We start from the raw sequence: 23,423 nt of genomic DNA, 5'->3' as shown, positions 1-23,423 counted from the left end.
AGGTTCTCACTTTAATGTGTAGGGAATTTCCATTTCACACCATCAGCTCCCTAAAAACCATCAACTGGGAACAACTTCTAGTTAATAAAGGCACAAATTACTCTTTATAAAGGGAAACAAAAGGGTTGTTTGGAAGCTGAATGAACATCTTAGATACTCCTATAAAGGGAATGCTGTATCTGCTACCAAAACCCAGAGACATCTGCTAGATCTAAAGAATATATGGAATATGTAAAAGCATGAATTTGGCAGTTTAAGACACATTTCCAATTTTCCACTACACCATTTAGGGAGAAGTGCTAGTTAGTATTACAGGAGCAAATTGTAAGTGTCAAGCCCACCCTATTGGCTTGTTTTCCTCCTGCTTTGGGTAAACTTCTGCCAGCTCCAGTGAAGCCTGTCCCAGGGTACATCACTCAGCAACCTGCAGAGCTGCTCAGAAATAGATCATGGGCTTCACCTCAACTAGTCCAGCAGCTAGTGCTCAGTTGGTAAACACTGCCTTAGGGCAGAGCCTATGAAAAGCCTTAAGCCCAGGAAAAACTTGCAGAAGTTGCACAAAAACTCTTGGTTTCAGAATATCTTCCCAGGAAGTCAGAAAATAATTGGTTTTTAGTTAAAGAAACGGAATCTACGCTCAAAAACAATGTAATACCTCAGAAAAGCAAAACCGAGAATGGAAAAACTACAGAAAAATATACCTCGTTAATCAATAGTTTACTTTGGCTAAATGATCATTAGTAAGTCAGTGCAATTTATTACTGTAGTCAGAAGCACAGCCCACCATGTTCTCACGAAACAGGGTACAAGTGAAGCATGGGAAAACAGTTCACAGAGATGACAGCCCTTTAGCCTTTTGTCACTTCAGAACTTCAAAAGACAAAGGCTATCCAGGATTTGACATTCAGATACTTGCTTGCTAAGCACAAGCTGAGTTAGGAGATAGCTAAACATCTGATTCTTACTCAGTTACAGGGTTCTCAGGAAGTTCCTATTTGGACATCGATGGTTCTCAAACTGGCTGCACATCGAAGTCATCTAGGAAGCTTTAAAAATTACCAAATCCCCAGATCAATTAAATCTGGAGGGTGGAGCCCAGAAATCAGTATTCTTTATGTTTCCCCAGGTGATTCTAACATGCAGTCTGCACACCACTAATGTATCCCTTTCAGAAAGCTGTTGCATGAAAGCCATATTGTATCCAGATAATTTTGTTTTTTCTAACCCCCAACAGGAAAAGGGATTTTTAGAAAAAGGCACAGCTGTGCTTCTCTCAAGAGGCAGCTTAGCGTTTGGTAAGCGCTGGTCCTCACAGGTTATCTGGAGCGCGGGTTGAAGAGGAGGGAGCCCTTGTCTTGGCAGGGCAGGCAGAGCTTCAGGCTTTGGCAGCTGCCTCCAAAAGCAAAGGATGCCCAGATGCCCCTGAGCACCAGGATGATGTACGCTGACACCAGATTTAATCCGTAACGAGGATGTATGAAGGTCAGGGCTGACGCCAGCAGATGGGTGGGAAGAACTACAGAAGGGCGCACCACTTTTTCTTCTCACAGCCATCAAAAAACATGAATGCCCCAGAACCCACACAGCAATATGATCACCAACGTCATGAAAGCTGAATTTAAGGAAGAACGGGGGAGAGTTTCCATGAATGCCCACTGTGCCCGGCCCCAAGGAGTCAGACAGGGTATTTACAAAGGAAAATGCTCCCCTCATGATTCCAAAGCCCAAGCCAGAAACAGAAGCCGGCAATCGCATAGAGGGTGCTATGTCATCCGGGTTTATACTCTTCAAACCTTCACTGGCTTTTTTTTCAAGTTTGTAATACGCAAACTGGAACATTTCTTGGATAAGGACTGAGACTAACATGTCAAAGATCAGCAGATATTTCTGTATTGGTCCATCTTTGTTGTCAGCAGTGATTGCTGCCATGGACCAAACAAGGAAGGAAAGCAGCAGAGACACCAACCAGAAGCTCTGATGATGAGGAAGATGATGTGCAAGGGCCCGGCGGTGACGGTGAAGACGCAGAGGGCTAGTACAGGACCGAAGGCTACGAAGGCGCAGCCCAAGAACACGGCCACCGTCAAGGCCATCACCCGGGGGCCTGGGGGGGAACGCAGGGGCACCAAGCACTGACAGAGCTGAGCCTGCAGGCAAAGGCGCAGGGCAGAGGGGAGGGGCGGAGGGGGGGTTCTGTTGCTAGATTTTTTCTTAAAGCTGGTGAATTCTCTCTTCCGTATCATCTGCTCTATTTCCAATGCATTCTTCATCTCATTTATTGAGTTCTTTAGCTCCAGAACTTCCGGGGTTTTTAGCATTTCTACCTCCTCGGTAACATATTCCTTCTGTTCGTTAATTTTACTCCTGAACTCACTGAACTGCCTCTCTACGTTTTCCTGTCGCTTGTTGAGCTTCTTCACAACAGCTATTTCGAATTCTCTATCCGTTAGATCACAATACTTCATCATGACTTTAAGTTTGGTTTCGGGAGAATTGTCGTTTTCTTTTTGTCATACCGCGTTACTATGGGTTTTCACGGTGCCTGGTAAATTGTTTCTCTGACAACACGTTTGAAGTAGTGAACGTCTTTCTTGTTAGGTGAAGCTTTGTTTACTCTGATTCGAAAAATTACCAGGTTGATAATTAGAGGACTTCCTCTTTTTTTCAGTGGGTGGCGCTATAGCACAAGCTTTTGGTTTCTCTTCTCTTTGAGTTGCCTCTGGCTGTATTTGAGAATCGGCACTTTCCACTCTCCAGCGCCTCTGCCAGAGGCGTCGTCAGGGATTATCCTCCCAGGATCGCTGGTGCCTTGCCCCTGCCAGTGTTGCTGCTGTCACTGATGTTGCCTCTGAAGGCACCAGGATGGCAGGAACTTCCACCATGCCCAAGGTCACACCTGGGTTGTAGGCGTGGCCACTGTGGCCGGGGGAGGGAGGCGGGGAGGGAACAAGGCTTAGGGGTGTCTTCTCTACATCTAGGGTTGTCGGGATCGCAGGCGCTGCTGTCATGGCTGGGGATTCTGGAGTCTCGGGCACCACAGTGGCTGGAAGGACCAGGGTCACAGGCCCTGCAGCCACTGCCGCCGGGTTCCTTGTGGCCACGGGTGCCACTGTGGCCAGGAGGCCACAGTCACGTGCACCTGCTCCTCTGCTGCTATCAGTTCCCTGGGGCTGCGGCTCAGCTTCCATGGCCGGGGGCCGGGGTCACAGGCACTGCCTGCTTGCTCCCCCAGTTCTGCCTCTTCTGTGTGCCCCAATCCCCCAACCTCACATGTACAGATGTGTGGATCTCTCTGGCCTCCTGGGGTGTTGGAACACCTTGGGTGAGGAATCTTTGCTAAGTTACGGATATCTGACTAGCTGTAGATTGAATCGGAAAGATAAAGAGCGTGTCTCTTGTTCCTATATCCACCGTGTTTTGACCACTAGTCTGACTTAAGAATTTTCCTTGCCGCTTGGTCCTTATTATAATCCTATTAACTATGAATCTGTGAGGAAAAAACTGGGCCTTAAGAAGTTAGATAACTTTTCCAAGGCCACACAGCTTGTAAGCAATGAAATTGGGATTTAAACCACATGTATTTGATGCCAAAGCCTCTGTTTTTTCATCTATCAAAAAGGAGGTTTAATTGGATAATCTCTGAGGTTCCTAGAGATCCAGATTTCCGTGAGTCTATGGGTGGAATAAAGGATTATCTCAGCAAGCCTGGGTTGTCCAAATCTTGCACATTCCAAAGAAAATTTTGGTCCTTGTCTCATTCCTGAGAGATAATCTCTAAGACTTTGCAACATCCTGCCTAATAAGAGTATTCCTGTTTTTCTGGGACCTTGGACCACTCCAGATAATTTATACTGACAATGTATACTTATTTATGGTGGGGCCGTGTACCATGTAGTAATCGCTCGACCCTTGGAGGGGTTGGAGATTGAGTAAATAAGGCCACCCATATGGGCCATCAACCATGCCAATGTGACCAACCCCCAATAAAAACCATGGAAACCAAGGTTTGGTTGAGCTTCCGTGGCAGAAAGTATTTCATGTGTGTTGTGACGTGTCGCTGCTGGGAGAATTAAACACGTCTGTGTATCTCTACTGGGAGAGGACGTTAGAAACTTATGTCTGGCCTCTCCTGGACTCTGCCTTATAACATTTTACTTCTGCTGCTTTTCATCTGTATCCCTTTGCTATAATAACCCATAGAAGTGAATATAACAGCTTTTCTGAGTTCTGTGAGTCCTTCTTGCTAATCATTTAATCTAAAAGTGGCCTTGGGGATTACCAGCCACACTGTGATTATTCTCAATTGTTTGTTGTCAACTCAGTATTACTGCTTCTTTGCCATCCAGAGAACCCAAGGGTGACATTTCTCAAAATTACTTTCCCCATATGATTATGAGGATTTTCCAATGAGAGTCATTTTCATTAAACTTGGAAAGCAGAAGAGAAAGAGAAGCTATATTTGGCAGAAGAACTTACAGTCAGATGCACAGACCACGAATCAACAAACTTTTTCTGTAAAGGGCTAGATAGTAAATAGTTGAGTCTTTGCAGGCCAAACATTCTCTGTCACAACTACTAAACTCTGTCACTGTAAAGCAAAAGCAGCCATGAACAATATATAAACAAGTGAGTATAGCTATGCTCCGATAAACTTTATTTATGGACACTGAAATTGAATTCCATGTAATCATCACATGTCACAAAATATTCTGCTTTTGTTTTTATTTTTCAATGATTTAAAAGCATAAGTCTATTCTTAGCTCCCATACTGTACAAAAATAGGTGGCAGGCCAGATTTTTCCCATGGCCATAGTTTGCCAACCCCTCACACAGAGAGTCAGCATATTTACAGTGGTGTCTTAGTGGGCTCTGAAGAGCCACCCATTTCAGTGTTTCGGGATGGGACTCTCAGAAATGGCTTCTCTGATTCAGATCCCCTAGCCTTTCAGATGGTTTGTAGGTCTTTAATTTCCTCTTTTAAAACATTTCATGCTTGAAATATACAGAGCGATTTCTGCTTTCATGACCAAACTCTGGCTCTTAGAACATTTATTAGTGGCAGCAGTGTCAGTAAAATAGAACCTCAAATAAGAGAATCTGCAATTTGTTCTACAATCTAAATGAATTTAAAAGACGTAATAACCTCACTGCTAGTAAAAAGTGCACTTTTGGGTGCACAACGTGCAGTGGCAAAATCATTCCTAAAGTTTCCACTTCTAGTTGCCTAGAATTAAGGATCTAGAGAAAACTAAGTGTTGAAAGACTAAAGGACTATTGCAATAGAATGTTCTAGTAGGAAGTCTGATGACAGGGACTAGAGAGCTGACTGAATACATAACACTGCAGCTTACAGAAGGAAAACTTTTAAATTCTCAAGAAGTCAGAGAACCAAAGAGCCTTTCGGACTGTCCTGAAAGAACCTTTTATTTCTTGTAGCTACAGGGTTGAGATATCTGAAAATCAAAACCGAAATATGATCCTATCGTTGGCTGGATAACTATGAAATTTGAACGCACAGTGAACTTTGTCAAGCATCTTTTGTAAAAGTTAGGGTGTTGACTGGGAAAGAATGGGACCATGAGAATTGGAATGGGGCACCTGGAGAGATTCCAAAGGGAAGAAGAGACCATTACTCTCTACTGGCGGTACCAGGCAGATGCTGAGCAGATGATGGATGAGAAGCACACAGCACTTGGGAACCACCCACTGCAATGCTGCTGGCTGAGATTATTGGCAGTGAGCTTCTTGACATGCCCTTCCCTATCCCATCTGACAGGTGGGAAACCTCTAATCCCCTATATTCAGATAGAAAGAGTAATTTCTATTTGCTTAAAAGAATGCTCACTAATATAATTACTAAACATGTTATCCAAACTATTAGAAAATTTGTTAATGTGACATTTCACTTCTCAGCAATGCTAAAAAAAAGGATTGTGCAAACCTGAAAAAGTAAGCCATGTTGCTAAAACAGGTAGGAATGGGTGGATATTGGTGAGTGTTCCCAGCCATGCGTACCATATATAACACATTAGGACCCATGTATGTTTCCTAGACAGATACTAAGGAAAGAAATTTTCTCTGCACTGAGAGCTTTTGAGTCTTTTTATCTTTGTAGCTCAAGACCCTGTGCACTCAGTAAATGCTTATTTAGCATTTTGATTTGCTGAGCAGAATGAATCCCTCCCTGCCCAGCTGTTATTGACAACTTAATAGTCAACAATTAATATTATCAGCAATAATCAGCAATATAGCACTATTACATTGAAAGTCCCAAAGTTGGGGGACTTCCCTGGTGGCACAGTGGTAAGACTCCACACTCCCAATGCAGGGGGCCTGGGTTCAATCCCCAGTCAGGAAAGTAGAGCCCACATGCATGCCACAACTAAGAGTTTGCATGCCACAACTAAGGAGCCCACGTGTCACAACTAAGGAGCCAGAGAGCCACAACTAAGGAGCCCTGGAGCCGCAACTAAGGAGTCTGCCTGCTGCAACTAAGACCCAGTGCAACCAAATAAATAAATAAATATAGTAAAATAAATAAATAAATAAAAGTCCCAAAGTTGGCCTGTCTCACAAAGACCTTCAGATGGGGTCATGGATTATTTATTTTGTTTGGTCTAAAGCAACCCAACTTTCACTTCATATTTGCAAATTTCCACATTTCTAAACAAGGGAATTTTAGAACTTGGATATATTCAATGAAATTATGACTTGTTTTCCAAAATTTATGTGAATGTATTTTAGAATAAGAAGAACACCCTATTTCTACTGTCAAGATTATTTTCCTTGCTTTAAACATAGTATGCCATGATTTCAACCTAAATAGATTTTTAAGGAAAGTATACTTTTCCATAGAATTTAGCTCTCTGTACTAAGATCTTTGGAAAGAATTCTATTGAATATTTTAAAATTACATTTGTAAAACTGCTATATGAAAGATTTTTAGTAGCATATTTTGGGTTATAAAGTTATTTTACACACATACAATAAAAGCCTCTCCTTGTGACATGTTTCTTCATCTAGTGGGTAATATCTAGGAGACTCTTGATGCTAATAAAGTTCAAGAAAGAATACATAAAAGAAGAACACTCAATCAATCAGCATTTCTGGATATATAAATATAAACATTTTATGGAAATTAACTAGCACTACTGGCCAATAGAGCACTTAGAAAAAGTTCAACAAAATAATGGAAAAAGCAGTATCAACGTGACATATCTAAAAAAATAAATAAATAAAACCAACTTTTATCTGTTTCTTTCTTTCTGAAGGCAGCACTGGCCATTTAATCTCAACATTCTGAATTTATTTCCACTGAGAGTAGGCACTTTGAAAGTCGGGACTTCAGTTCACCGCTTCACTCGGCACTTAGAATATCACGCGTAAGTAAAGCCCTCAATTAGCATTCTTTTCATGAATGTAGCATGAATGGATAGAAAAATTTTTGTTACATTTTATTCTACCTTTATTTTTCCTCCACCCCACCCCCACTCATTAAAGTCTGCATTTTTTTTAAAGTTTAAGGACTCCATGTCTGCTCCAGTTACTATTAGCAACCTCTCAAACCATATATCTTACGTTTGCTCAACATCATCACTTGACTAACTTTCTTACAGACACCTCAAACTGAACCTGGGGTCTTTCCCTGCACTCCCTCCCCTGCCTACCCCCAAGGTGCCCCCTATCTCAATAAACACTACAACAATCTACCAGCTATCACGAAGGATCTTCTTTACCTCTTCTTTTTTCTTACTCCCTAGATCCAGTCACTACTATGTCCCGTAAGTTTTATTTCCAAAATCCTTTGCCAATCCATCTACCAGTCTTTCTTTCCACTAACACTAATCCAAGCCACCCAACTCCATATTAACCTGGCAAAAGGCTTTTAATTCTTCTCTCTGCATTCACACTTGCCACTCTAATTCATTCTTTGTAACTCAGCCAGCGAGATCTTCTTAAAACTCACACTAATTCAAGACTGGCTCCTGTTTAAAACCTTTCAATGAGGATACGGAGAAAAGGGAACCCTTGCTCACACTCAGTGGGAATACAAATTGGTGCAGCCACTACGGAAAACAGTATGGAGGTTTCTCAAAATATTAAAAATAGAGCTACCATATGATTCAGCAATCCCACGCCTACGTATATATCCACAGGAAATGACCAGATATTGAAGAAATATCTGCACTTCCATGTTCACTGCAGCATTATTCACAATAGCCAGCACATGGAAACAACCTAGGTGCCCATTAATGGATGAATGGATAAAGAAGGTGTGGTGTGTGTATATACATCATTCCACTACACAATGGAATTCAGCCCTAAGAAGGAAGGAAATCCTGCCACTTGCAACAACATAGATGGGCCTTGAGGTCATTATGCTAAGTGAAATAATCCAAACAGAGAAAGATAAATACTTCGTGGTATCACTTATACGTGGAAGTTTTTTATTTTTTTGTTTTTTTGTGTTTTTTTTTGCGGTACGCGGGCCTCTACCTGCTGTGGCCTCTCCCGTTGCGGAGCACAGGCTCCGGACGCGCAGGCTCAGCGGCCATGGCTCATGGGCCCAGATGCTCCGCGGCATGTGGGATCTTCCCGGACCGGGGCACGAACCCACGTCCCCCGCATCGGCAGGCGGACTCTCAACCACTGCGCCACCAGGGAAGCCCCGTGGAAGTTTTTTAAAAAGTCAAACTCTTAAAAACAGAGAGCAGAAAAATAGTGCCAGAGGCTGTGGGGTGGGAGAAATACGGAGAGGCTGATAAAAGGGTACAAACTTTCAACTGTAAGATGAATAAGGTCTGAGGAGCTAATGTAAAATATGGTGACTATAGTTGATAACATTGTCATATATAATATAAATTTGCTAAAAGAGTAGAACAAAAATTTCTCACCAAAAAATAATAGTAAATAAACAAATATGTGCAGTGGCAGATGCATTAATTAAAGATTGGGGGAATTCTTTCACCATGTATATATATCAAATCACCACAATGTACATTTTATTAATAAATATCTTACAATTTTATTTGTCAATTATACCTCAATAAAACTGAAAAATAGGGGCTTCCCTGGTGGCGCAGTGGTTGAGAGTCCGCCTGCCGATTCAGGGGACACGGGTTCGTGCCCCTGTTCGGGAGGACCCCACACACCGCAGAGCGGCTGGTCCCGTGAGCCATGGCCGCTGAGCCTGCGCGTCCAGAGCCTGTGCTCCGCAACGGGAGAGGCCACAACAGTGAGAGGCCCATGTACCAAAAAAAAAAAAAAAAAAACCATCATCTCAACTTCGTTACTGCCTATTCCCCTTGTAGTAAATTGACAGAACAGAGGATTAACATAGCACAAGTTTCTTGCGCACAAAAAAAGATTACTACCAACAGCGTCTGCCAAGATGTCCAAACAACCTCTCAGCTATCTTCAGCCAAGCAGAGAATAATGCTGCTTTTTAACTACTCCCTAAATCAAGGGTCTTTAACCACAGATTTTTTTTTTTTTAAAGCTAACTCTGCTGGAAAAATATCTTGGTTGGGGCTAGTTCATTTCTCTTATCTGTGTATTCAGTAGAACCATATGTAAATAATAACAGATAAGATTTGGGGTAAAAACTAGAAGGCATATCTTGATGACATATGGTACAAAATAGAGGGAAAGAAATTACTAAAGTTGCTCTTGTAATAATTTCTTCTGTCAAGTTTTAAGAATAAAATTGACCTAAGTCAATTTAGCCATTTCACAATTGTCAGCTTCTCTTTGAGGACTCTTGACGCCTCCAAAGATGAGAAGTAAGTGAGAGCTATAGGTCTCCTACCTCATGACCTCTCTACCAGGTAGACCAGGATGAAAGCAAAATTTGGACTGAATTCTGTTCTACATACAAACTTTTTTTTGCAATATTCGTATTCCCTGCTCACACAAAAGCTAAGATACCTGTGCAATATTTCTAGCCAACCACATATTTCATAACCCATCAATTCTCCAAAGAAACATTATTTCAAATATTTCTTATGTTAATTAACGAACGATTGCAGATTTCGATAACAATATTTGAAATGCTGTGGTCAGTTATTTCTATAGTGTGGGTTCCTGAATAGTCTTTCAAATGCTAATTAACCACTCATGGAGTGTGTGTTTCCGATTAAAATACTTCAAATGTTCTAATCATTCCTATGATGTAGGTTAAACAGACACGCACTTCGACATTACTCTGACTTACTCACAAAAGCATTTTTTAAATGAATTAACCATTGATCTAACAGGATCTAGCCTAGATTAATTTAGATAAAAGCCTCCTTGGGAAAAGGAAGGTTGGCTAGCTGACATCCTGTGGTCTCCCTCTTCTTGGTCAGTGACTCTTGAACACCTTACAATATACCCTTGGGCAGCTTTCAGAGAGAGCTTTGTATCATCGCTATATGCAGCATGATAAAAGTAACAGTTTTTATGGCTGGCCGTCAGAGGTCAGTAAACCCCTGCTTATTCAATATTTTCCATTTACCATCTTTTTTTTTAGAACAAGAAGAGTTATAAATTAATTTACATGCAGCTTGGGAGAGTTTTCTCAATCTTTAAAGAAGTAAAAGAAATAACAATTCTCCAAAGAAATCTAGAAAATTCTTGACCCATGGGCAGAAGACTCTTTCCCCACTTCAACCGCCATCTTATGTATAACTTAAAATTAAAGCTTCTAAAAAAAATTAAAAATTTAAAAAAATCAAAGCTTCTCCATAAAGTCTAACAGAGTACTCCTGGATTTAAAGCAAGGATTCAACCATCATCATTTCCATTTGCAGGCGAAAAAAAGAGAAAGAAAAATTCAAACTAAAACTTTTAAAAGAATGTAGATTACTAAGCTAAAATATAATTCCTATTATTTGTATTCTTACATTAAGTTCCCAACTTTTAATTATTTTAGCTTTACAGTGATCTTTGAGGTATGTAGGGAGGTATTATTTTCTCGGTTTTACAGAATAAGAAACTAATACACAGCAGTATGCAACTAGCCTGAGGTCCAAAATCTGGTTCATAACCCAGAACCCTCAATATGTTTGCCTTCTTTAAACTTCATTACAGGCTACCTTATATCTTTATTACAGCACACATATGCTTATTTATGTCCTTCTCTACAATGACAATGACATAGTAAACTCCTTTGGGGCAGGAATCCAGTCCCTTCTCAATCACCCCACAATAACTTGAAAGTTAATCAAGAAATTCAATTTGCTAACTAAATAACTAAATTGAATTTGCCTGGTCTCTGTGTCGTCCCATAAACTCTGTAGGACACACACACACACACACACACACACACACACACACACACACACACACACACTGGTAGGCATCCCCTCAAACCTGGAGACACTGCTGGTTGCATGATAAGTCTGAACAACATCATAAAAAACCTGTTTATTCAACTCTAGACATACCAGCTATGTTTATTCACTAGAGCAGATCTTCAAACAAATTGATTTTGTACCCCAGCAACAAAAATACATAGGCATGCATCCCTAATTTATAGATATGTATTTATAAAATATGCATATCCATGAATATTTATTTATATTTCAAAACACACTCAAATGGAAAAAATAAAATAAAGATAAAATAAAAATATGTTTAGGTAATTGTATATTTTATTCCTTTACAAGGGCACAAAAATATTTTTTGATCTATTATTATAATAGTATTCTATAATACCAATATGACTGAACTCTTACCTCCATGTTTATAATTTACTTATAAATTACAAATATTTAGGAACATTTCAACACACACAACAGAATTTTTAAATGACTGAAAGATATGATAACATATTTTAAATAATTCTGCATCATCCTTTTAGTGCCACAAAAACATCTTCTTGTTCTCACATCATTTTTTTCTCTGATTATTGCAATTCAAAGGCTTCAGTTTATTTGAATACTTGGTTTAACAGCTATAGAAGTTAAAGAAGTAACCCCACAAAAACATGCTATAATACATGCATCCATTCATACTCCAAATAGTGTTTAATAATTTTGCATTTTATTATACAAGATTGTATTATCATTGTTTTTAATCTCATAATATGAAGAAATTCACACTAATAAAAAATAGTACTACCATTTTCTTGTAGATGACTTATGCTTGTACTATTAGTATTATACTTTCTTATACTCTTTGTAAGAATCTCTTTACACCACTGGTCCATTGGGGAAGATTATCTTACTTAAGCCAGATAAAATAATATCTAATTCCCCTGCACTGTCATATGTCACAATGCACTGAAACAGAGGAAGGAGTGAGATAAGACAGCCTCTTCCTGTGGGTGGATTCCTGCTCTGCTCCAAAAGTACCTCATCTACCTCCACAATTTGTGACCCTTTGACATGTGCACTGAACCGAGTGTCAATATATATATGAAATATTCTGAAAGCTTAAAGTCCTTTGTATAATTTTAGCAAAAAATAAACAGAAATTCAAATATTTTCTTTTCATATGCCAATGGATCATTGTGCCCACACATAAGGCTGACACCCCCTTCCTATCCCCTGCTTTGGTGACCATTGCTAGAGGAGGGGTCCAATTAAACATAGGACCTCCACAGTAGGGCCTCATGGGTCCACAACAGGGCCAGGCCCAACCAGAGGCAGAAAAAGTCACTGCATTTGTTTTCTACTGCTGCATAACTATAGTACCACAAACTTAGCGGCTTAAAGCAACATGCACTGATTATATCACACTTCCTGGGATAGGATTCTGGGCATGGCTTAGCTTAGGGTCCCCTGCTTAAGGTACTCCAAGGCTGCAACTGAGTTATTGGCTGGGGTTGGGTTCTCATCTGGAGGCTGGGCTGTGGAAGGATCCACCTCCCCACTCGCATGGTTGTTGACAGCATTGGGGTCCTTGTGACTGTAGGATTGAGAGCTTCTGGGTTTTGCTGGCTGTTGGGCAGAGGTGGCTCTTAGCTCCTAGAGCCTGCCCAGAGTTTCCTGCCACGTGGGGTTCCTCAACGTAGCTACTTCCTTCCTCACAGACAGCTAGGGAGAGACAGAGAACCAGCAAGACCAGAGCTACAAATTTATGCAATGTAATCACATGATCATTAACTCATAATCATGTCCCTCCATCACCTGTGCCCTAACATTTAGAAGCAAGTCACAGGTGCCACCCAAACTCAAGAGAAAGGGAAAGACACGAGAATGAATATTAGGACTTGGGGATCTTGGGACCACCTTCAGAGTCTGTCTTGCCACCTCACTATCTGCTGTCAAAGAGGGAAAGATGCAAAAATAAATACTGAAAATAACTAGTTTTTTAAATGAGCTTAAGCTTAAAATCTACCTCATTGTAAAAGAGTTACCAGCTGAAGCAACTTCCAATTATATACACTTTAGAAGGCTAATGTTTCACAATTTTTTCAGAGCAGGGTCTTCTGTTGGCATCTGAGCACAACCTCCTGCATTCTCTGTGTTATATTTCCTGGAACCCCTTGCCAAGAGGATTCTGAGTTACATTTCATCAGTGGGAGGCCCTCAGTCAAGGTCTGGAAGGCAGAAGGGGGGACCCATCCTTGCACCCACATTGTGTGGCTGTGAGGTTTTGCAGCAGCCTCCAAACATTTCCTTTGGTGCTCGCAGCAGGGGGGACCACCCCAAGTTCTTTCCTGCAGTTCCTGCAACTTCCTCACCTCTGAAAGTTAATGGCACACCTGATCATTAATGTCAGCTTTCCCTTACCTTCTCTTCTCCTGCCGTTTTGGCAACATCTAATTACCTGAATTCAAACCCCTCCCACTTGAATCTACACAGCAACTTCTGTTTTCCTGACTGAACCCTGACTCTACACAGGGTTAAAGTCCTTTTTTTTTTTTTTTTAAAAATGTCGGTTCATTGGTTTGTTTATTTATTTATTTTCGGCTGTGTTGGGTCTTCATTTCTGTGCGAGGGCTTTCTCCAGTTGCGGCGAGCGGGGGCCACTCTTCATCGTGGTACGCGGGCCTCTCACTATCGCGGCCTCTCTTGTTGCGGAGCACAGGCTCCAGACGCGCAGGCTCAGTAGTTGTGGCTCACGGGCCTAGCTGCTCCGCGGCATGTGGGATCCTCCCAGACCAGGGCTCGAACCTGTGTCCCTGAATCGGCAGGCAGACTCTCAACCACTGCGCCACCAGGGAAGCCCTAAAGTCCTTTTTAAGGCTCACCATATTGAATCCTCCTTGACTTCCTCTCTGGCCCAGACATAAATATTGTCGTCAGTTTAGTGTTTGTCCTTCTGGATCACAGACACACACAAAAAAATTATCTGGTATTGTTTTGTATGTTTTTCTAACACACAATGTATTGTGAGTGTTCTGGTCATCTACTGGTGTGTAACAAACCACACAAAAACTTACTGGTGTAAAAAACAACTAACATTTACTATGTTCACAATTCTGTGAGTCAGAAATTAGGGCAGGGCATAGGAGAGTTGGCTCATCTTGCTTCACATGTCTGGGGCCTCAGTCTGGGTGGCTCAAAAGACGAGGGATGGCTTGACTAGGCCATATGTGCAGAACCTTGGTTTTCTCTACATGGCATCTGCTGGGACTGTGATGGCCACGATGGCAGCTTCACTCACGTGTCTGTTGCCTTGGCTGAGATGGCGGAACGGCTGAAATAGCAAGGACTGGCTGACATCTTCCTCTCTCCACACACAGCATTCTCAGGACAATTGCACTTCTTACATAGCAGATGACTTCTCCCCAGAGCAAGAGTTACAATAACTAGGTCTAAGAGACACGGGAGGAAGCTGCAAAGCTTCTCTCAGAAGTCCCAGAATCACTTCTGCCATTTTCTACTGGTTAAGGAAGTTATTAAGACCATCCCGGATCCAAGGCGAGCGCAGGAAGAGACTCAGCCTCTTGCTGGAGGAATGGCACGTACACACAGAGGGAAGGAAGCGATGGTGCCACCTTAGATACAAGTTACCGCAGTGAATAGCACTTTGTAACTAGGTTTTCACTCAGCAGTAAGTCTTGGAGAGCTACCCAAGTTGGTCCATATTTCATTTCTTCTAATTGCTGCATAACATTGCCTAAGACCATACCAAAATTTATTTAGATTCTTGCTCCTTTAGGGACGTTTAGGTGGTTTCCATATTTTTAATTTAAAAAATCATTCTTGAATGTATTTATTTTTGTTTATATTCCAGTACTTCTAAGGTTAATACTGAGAAGTGAAGTTATATGTTAGCATTGTAAGGTATAAACATATTCAATAGATACAATCAACTCGCCCTCTAAACTGGCTCATCCAGTTTATATTCCCCCATGAATGCCTGACAGTACCAGTTTCCCTCACAGTCACTGGATACTATCAAATTTTTTAAATGTGTGCCAACTTGATTGGTGAAAAATGGTATCTCACTCTTTTTAGTTTTTGTTTGTTTTTGGTTTTGTTTTTGTTTTTTTGCAGTACGCGGGCCTCTCACTGTTGTGGCCTCTCCCCCTGTGGAGCACAGACTCCAGACACGCAGGCTTAGTGGCCATGGCTCACGGGCCCAGCCGCTCCGCGGCATGTGGGATCATCCCGGACCGGGGCACGAACCCGTGTCCCCTGCATCGGCAGGCGGACTCTCAACCACTGCGCCACCAGGGAAGCCCTCTTTTTAGTTTTTATTGCTCTGATACTATGAATGCCTACTCACCATTGGGTTTGTTCTTCTGTGAGTTGCCTATTCATATCTTTGGCCCATTTTTCCATTGTAGTTTCTTATGTTTCTATTTATTTAGGAAACTATTTGTCTATTCTGGATTCTAATCCTCTCTCTCTTACCTATTCACAGAAGATTTTGATGAAAGTCAGGATCCTGGCTACCTAGATCAAATGAAGAGGAAGGCTCAGAGCTCTGAGGCTCAAAGTCACTGCCTCTACTTCATCATTTAGCTGAAAGCTACATTCCAGAATCCCAAAGATTCCCCAGGCAAAATCCCATCCTTCAAGTTACAAATTATACTGTTGACAGCATCTTAAAGTATGCTTCTCAACCAATGGTCTCAGCATCATCTGGTACTTGTGAAAAATACAGATTCCTGGGCAGTGCCCCAGGTCAGCATCCCCAGAATTTCATGGAGTGGGTCCTAGGAATATGCATTTTTAACTCTCTATTTACTACTAGTCACCACTAAAGTTTGAAAATCACTACTTTAAGCACAAGTCAGAAACTTATTCTAAGAGTGGAGGAAAGGAAGAGGTGATACTATGCCACCTCCTGATTTGCTATGGGAAGGAAAAATACAACCACATTATCCTGGAATCTCAGAGCTAGAAGCATCTCAAAGAACACCTGACCCAATGGTTCTTAAAGCTGCTTGGGTCGGCATCACCTGCAGAGGTTCACCCAGATCCACTAAGTCTGAAGGTCAGGTCAAACATTAGCATTTGTAAAACGCTATGTTCTATGTCAGGCACCGCGCATCAAGAACCACTAGCCTAATTCAAACCCTCTACTTCACAGAAAAGGGAACTCAGATCAAGTGAGTTTCTATCATTTGTCTAGGGTGTCCCAGACACGCGTGGCCAAGAACCTAGCTGTCCTGACCAGATGTCCAATGTTCTCTCTATCATTTAACAGTTCCTCTAGAAGGACTGATTTTACTTGGAAAGGGATAATGTTGGAAATACTTTGGTTAAAGTGTTTTCAGAATATTGGTAAATGTTCTTTTCTAAAAATCAATTCTGTACTTAGGTCTGTATTTATATAAGAACTAAAAGGAAAAGCTGCCAGACCTCTGACCGTAGCAGAATTACAGCAAGAAGCACAGCTATAATTACACATAAAGCTATTCCCATTATCTACTTTTTCCTCAAGCGGCTTTAAAAACCAAGCATTACACATCTATACACGTGTAACTGATCAGGACTTGAATATTTGTATTTTTTGACCATGTCAAACTAGCATGTTCTCAGAGACAGGAAGTCATATAAAATATAATCAAGTATTACCAGTTTCATTCATCCTTACTCATTCTTTCATTTTTCAATTTCTCTTTTCCTTGTGTTCTTGTTTATGTTATAAGATACCCTAAAAAACGCCCTGCATGTTTGAGGTGGATAAGCCTTTGGGAGGGAGGAATCCAGGTTCTAATTGTTGGTGTGCTTTAGCTGCAGCATACTAGACAATTCTTTCAATGTCCCCATCTTCTTTTTCTGTTCTGCAAGATGGATGAGATAATCCATGCTGTTTATCTCACAGGATCACAGTGAGGGAAGAACTGTCAAAGCAGTTTACAAACATTAGCATTGTACACATATGATCTATTACTATCATGATGTTCTTGTAATAAGGCAGACATTAAGTGTATGACAAGTCCATTGGAAACCACACCCAAAGGAGTTTCCTGAAATTGTATCTCTCAGATGTACTGTGTCTCACCCATGAGTTGCCCCAAAGGCATAATTGTATAGAGGCTACACATAACTGGAAAAGTAATATTCTCAAAGAATATACAAATAAAGAGTCAAACATCCTTTTTGTTGGCTGCTAACTCCCTGTCTAAATAATCACCACTCCTTTCTTAAATTCTATGCCTTTGTCCCAGGTCTTAACAGCCTAAATTTTTCTTTTTCTCTTTCTTAATGTTCCCCTTTAGTTTTTTTTTTTTCATCTCTGTCCTTTCCAACACACACAAAAACATAGTCCAATAGGAAACACAGAACTACAAAAAAATTAATACCTAAGGCACTTATTTTAAAATTTTTAACTTGGATAACAAAATAGCATTTATCAAATAGGATAATATCCCACAATGGCAAGAACTCTTGTGGGTATTTTTTTGTCTCTTGGGGAAATAGGAAGGAAGAGTACATATCTTTACTGATTAGGAAAATAATCTGAGCTTACAGTAAATGGGAGAAATTATGTAAAAAAGACAGTATCACTTATCCAGAGATAATCATGTTTAACATTCTCACATTTGAAAAATGTGAAAAAATGGTATCTCATGGTATTTTCTTCCAGTCTTTCTTTTATAAAAATAGAGAAATATACGGGCACATGTTTCAAAATTAAGTGAACTTGTGCACACAATTTTGGGTACTCATCTTTTTTTATTTAATATTTTATCATGAATACTGTTTCTACCCTTTTTGTTGGTTTGTTTCTTGGTTTATTTCTATCCTTATTTTTCATAATCACAATTTTAGTGGTTTTATTTTACTCCATTATATAGAAGGACCATAATGTAATTTTTTATTCTCTTATTGTTAGATGCATTAACATAATAATAACTACTATTTATTGACTACTTAGATGGTGCCTGTAATTGTGGCAATAACCTTATATACATTGTTTCCTCATAATAGATTTTATTTTTTTCAGCAGTTTTAGGTTTATAGCAAAACTGAGAGGAAGGCACAAAGATTTTCCAAATACATGCTGCCCCTACACAAGCATAGAGACCCCCATTGTCAATAATCCCCTCCAGAGTGGTACATTTGTTACAGCTGATGAACCTACATTGACACATCACAATCACTGAAAGTCCACAGTTTATATTAGGATTCAAACCATCATATTGTACCCTTTAAGTATATTACAATTTTATTCATCAATTATACCTCAATAAAGCTGAGAAAAAATACATACTTAGCAAAAAGTCTCCGGAGTTGTCATTTAATTAAACTACTTATTTCTTTGGTAGCTATGGAAAAGTAAAATTTAAGTGGCATACCTTTATAAAATAGCTCATAATTGGCTTGTTTTACTATGCTATTTGTATCAAAGCATAGTGCATTACAGAGAATCCATTTATATGTTTGCAAAATTCCTGTTTCTCTCTAAAATAACAATTGCCACGGATATCCAGGAGAACTATCTCCCCATAATTAGAAAAAGAGAGGAGGGGAATGAGAGTCTCCCGTTGTATGCAAACTTTCTCTCAGAAGAGCCTCTAGCTAACTCCACTATCAGCAGCTACTTAAACACTGATAGAAATGAAGCCACCCTAGGCTGAAAAATAATGGAAAAGAGGGTTGAAAAAGATGGAAAATACAACCTGCTTTCATCTTAGGATAGCTAGGATATTGCCTCTTAAATAAAAGAATATGTGTTACAGAAGGGATGTAGCTGTGGAGTATCTGATCTCCTAACCTCCTAACATTTCATATTGGAAAAACAAAATTGATGCCACGGGTAGCAACGACGTGGAGCAAAGTGAAAACTGTGGAGTATGTACTGGGCAGAAAGTAAAAGAATAAAAAAGAATATGGCGATATTTTAAAGGGACAGTCCTTAGAAGAATAAGATTTAATGGGTTTCATGTCATGGTGGGATTGGTTAAATCTCCCTGCATAGTCATTACAACAAACTGCAATCCAAAAGCTGACTTTCTTTCTTTTTGGATGGGGGTATTCACGTTCAGTCTGTGTTTAATCAACGTAACAAAGAATATACAGGTGCTTTTATGAATAAGAAAGAAATTTATAGAGAGGGATCCTTGGAGAACCACGACAGAGAACATGTTAGCGTATTTCCAAAGAGCATCTGAGGGCTTCCCTGGTGGCGCAGTGGTTGGGGGTCCGCCTGCCGATGCGGGGGACACGGGTTCGTGCCCTGGTCCGGGAGGATCCCACGTGCCGCGGAGCGGCTGGGCCCGTGGGCCATGGCCGCTGGGCCTGCGCGTCTGGAGCCTGTGCTCCGAGACGGGAGAGGCCACAGCAGTGAAAGGCCCGCGTACTTCAAAAAAAAAAAAAAAAAAAAAAAAAGTCATTCAAAGAGCATCTGGTGGCTTGAAAGGAAACAGACAAGGTTTATGGACTGTAATAGCTGTCCATCTACAACGAGAGGTATCCAAGAAATTACTTTTTTTGTTTGTTTTTTTGGTAGGTAATGCCATTTCTATGATAAGGATCCCCATTTGTGAACTTTAGGATAGCTCATAAAAGGTAAGTAAGAATGGAAAAGCATGTGAATTTGAGACGTCTGCCTTTGAACCATCTTAAGACTGGCTAACAGACTTGTACCTTCAGGGCAGATTACACAAATAATAGGGCACCTAAAGGGGCATCCAAGGGTCAAAACTGCAGAGAAACAGAAAGCTTCTGAAAGGAATCAAGGTTTTTCAGGGACTCTTCACCTGAATTGCTTGCTTCTTGAAGAGCAGTGTGGTCCAGTGGAAAGAGCACTGTCATTGGAGTCATGCATACCTGGGTTCATGATCTGGTTCCGCTACCTAATTACTGCTTAACTTCTTTGAAATTTCGTTTCCTCTTCTGTAAAATGGGGATCATATACCCATTCTATAGGGTGGTCATATTAACTGAGGTAGTAACTATAAAAAATTAATAAACAGACACCTCAGTTAAATAGAGCAGGGTGATCGGAAGGGGAAGCTCTCCTGTCCTGTGACAATACAGAGCCCAAATGCAAGAAGAAAGACTCTTCCTTCTTGGCAAGGACTCAGCTAATGAAAAGCCATGGACTCTGTGTTCACTATAGCCCATCCAACTTCCTTTTCCCTTCTGTAACAGCCTTCTCCTTCCCTTGCTGGGGGAGGGAGGAGGGATCTTGCACATGGCTCACCCTGGTTGCAGACCCCAAATTGCAATTCTCTGGTGATCTCAAATAAACCCCTCTTTGCTGGAGAAACATCTGGCAGCCTATTTATTTTAGGTCAACACAACCATGGATAAAGTACCTAATATATAGTCCATGTCCAATAAGGTCACTATTATTATTAGAGGCAAGAAATAATAGACTCCTGAAATGTTTGAGCGGAAGCCCCCTTTGGTGATCACTTAGCGGAACATCAACGTTGTCTAGAGAGAGCTGAGATCCGGGGAGGGTTACAGACTTGGCCCTACCACCCTTGAGCTTCAGTGGCGTTCAAACGACTCCTCAAAGCCCCAGCAGTTCCACAAAGTCTGCTCAGGAACTTGTCCAGGGGGTGGGGAGAGAGTACAGAGATGACCCCCTATCCCACCTCAATACAGCCATTCCACTTTTCTCCTGTGTGTACGTTGGACGTTCATGTAAATCTCTGTTTAAAGATGGCGTATCATGGTCAAAGAGATGTTAGAGAAACTGTTGCACTGGGCTGCCAGCCCATGTGAGAAACCTAAGTGAACACTTGATATAAGAGGGAAGTATGTGCCCCATTCCAGAGCCATGGGGCCTGGGAGAGCTTGTGTCACTGTGTGGTGGTTGAAGCATATGTCCCAGCAAAGGCTGTGAGGGTCCGTTCCATGTCCAACATGGCGCACACACACACACCCCTCTAAGCCTGCCTCAACGCCATGATCACTCAGGAACACATCTGCCTTCACTGACATTAATCAGAGACACAGGAGCCAAGAACTTATCTGCCAGGATCAGAGAGAACACTCACACTCTGTGGGGGCCTCAGAGACATATAACTAGAAGTAAAAAGGAGAGGCTAAAGTGGTCTCCTCCCTGACCCTGGACACCAGATCCTCGCTGTGAAACAAGACTGGGAGGGGGATCTCAGGAAAAACGTGGTTCTTAAATTGTACAAGCTAGTGTGACCCAAGCCAGGTTTTACACAAAGCTAATGGTCTCAGAGTTGAATAATAACTTCATCTCTACCGTATTAGTCAGAGTTCTCCAGAGAAACAGAACCGATACGATGCATCATGAGAGACATTTATTTTTAAAAATTGCTTCATGAGAATGTGGAGTCTGGCAAGGCCAAAAATTGTAGGGCAGACCAGCAGGCTGGAAATTCCAGAAAAGAGTTGATGTTGCATCTTGAGTCAGAAGGCAGTCTGGGACTTCCCTGGTCACACAGTGGTTAAGAATCCGCCTGCCGGTGCAGGGGACATGGGTTGGTTCCCTGGTCGGGGAAGATCCCACATGCCGCGGAGCAACTAAGCCCGTGAGCCACAACTACTGAGCCCATGTGCCACAACTACTGAAGCCTGTGCGCTCTAGAGCCTGTGAGCCACAACTACTGAGCCCATGTGCCACAACTACTGAAGCCTGTGCGCTCTAGAGCCTGTGAGCCACAACTACTGAAGCCCACATGCCTAGAGCCCGTGCTCCACAACAGGAGAAGCCACCACAATGAGAAGCCCACGTACCGCAACAAAGAGTAGCCCCCGCTTGCTGCAATGAGAGAAAGCCCATGTGCAGCAATGAAGACCCAATGCAGCCAAAAAACAAACAAAAAAAAAAAAACCCCACAACAACAAAAAACAAACTCTGCTAAAAGAAAAAAGAAAAGGCAGTCTGGAGGCAGAATTCCTCCCTCCTCAGAGGACCTCACTCTTTTCTCTTAAGACCTTCAAGTAATTGAATGAGCCCCACCCGTATTACCGAAAATAATCTGCTTTATTCAATATCTACTGATTTCATGCTAATCACATCTAAAAAACACATGTTCACAGCAACATCTGGACTGGTGTTTGACCAAACCACAGGGCTCTAAAGCCTAGCCAAGTTGACAGGTAAAATTAATCATCACAGTTACCACGTGAAGACAGGAGATGTCTGGTTGTTGGTAGATATTTGTGCTTTTTAAATATTATTTACCTATGCATGCTAGGTTTTTTGTTTGTCTTTGGTCCTTATCCACACATGCTAAGGCAGCATTTGAATTACTATACTAGTTAGCTGTTGCCACATAAAGACAACCACTCAGAAACTTAGTGACTAAAAGCACCAAGTATTAGTTTAGTTCACAATTCTGTGGGTCGGCACTCTCACGGGCTCAGCTGGGCAGTTCTAGTCTTGGGTGGATTTACTCATATGAGGTCAGGTGCTGGGTAAGTCAAGTGCTTCAGGGGCTGGGACGGCCCATCTCTGCTCCATATGGTCTGCCATCCTCCATCAGGCTAACTCAGGCTTGTTCATCCAGAGGAGACAGGGGTCCCTAAAGACAGCAAAAGCATGCCAAGGCCTCTTGAGGCCCTAGCTTGCAAGGACTGGAGAGATAGGGTTGCCTCTTCACTGGAGATGCTGCGAAGTGGCACTGCGGAGGGCACAGCTGTAGGAATAATTGTAGCCATTTCTGCAAACAAACAATCTTCCAGCGCTCCCCTCAAGAAGAGTATCAACTAGCCCCTCAATGCCTGACACCTAATGCAAGGTCAGTGACTATGCTCTCCCTTCCCAACCCTTTTAGTCATCATTTTGAAAGCAATTCAAATTTTCACAAATACAGGCAGGCTACTGTCGACCAGAAAGACAGAGACTGCCAGATATTTCTCCAGCAAGGATGGCTTTATTCGAGATCAGCAGACAATTGCAACTGGAGACCTGCAGCCATGGCGAGCCACGTCACGTCACCCCGCAGCGAGGGAAGGAGAAGGCTTCCGGAGAGGGGAAAGGGAGTTGCGGGGGCAGGGGCTACGGTAAACAGAGTCCAGGGCTTTTCATTGGCTGAGTCCTTGTCAGGAAAGAAGAGGAGGCTTTCTTCTTCCCTGTGGGCTCTGCTATCATCACAGGGT

The 23,423-nt window shown here is 41.6% G+C and overlaps 1 pseudogene; it reads right to left on the bottom strand.

The window, feature by feature from the left end:
* Window positions 1–1,316: 1,316 nt before the first annotated feature.
* On the bottom strand, window positions 1,317–2,465 carry LOC137202920 (gamma-secretase subunit APH-1B-like; annotated as a pseudogene).
* Between the last annotated feature and the right edge of the window lie 20,958 nt (window positions 2,466–23,423).

This window comes from Pseudorca crassidens, chromosome 11 (assembly GCF_039906515.1).
Source record: "Pseudorca crassidens isolate mPseCra1 chromosome 11, mPseCra1.hap1, whole genome shotgun sequence".
Classification (NCBI taxonomy): Eukaryota; Metazoa; Chordata; class Mammalia; order Artiodactyla; family Delphinidae; genus Pseudorca; species Pseudorca crassidens.
This window is presented reverse-complemented; position numbering and strand designations above follow the sequence as displayed.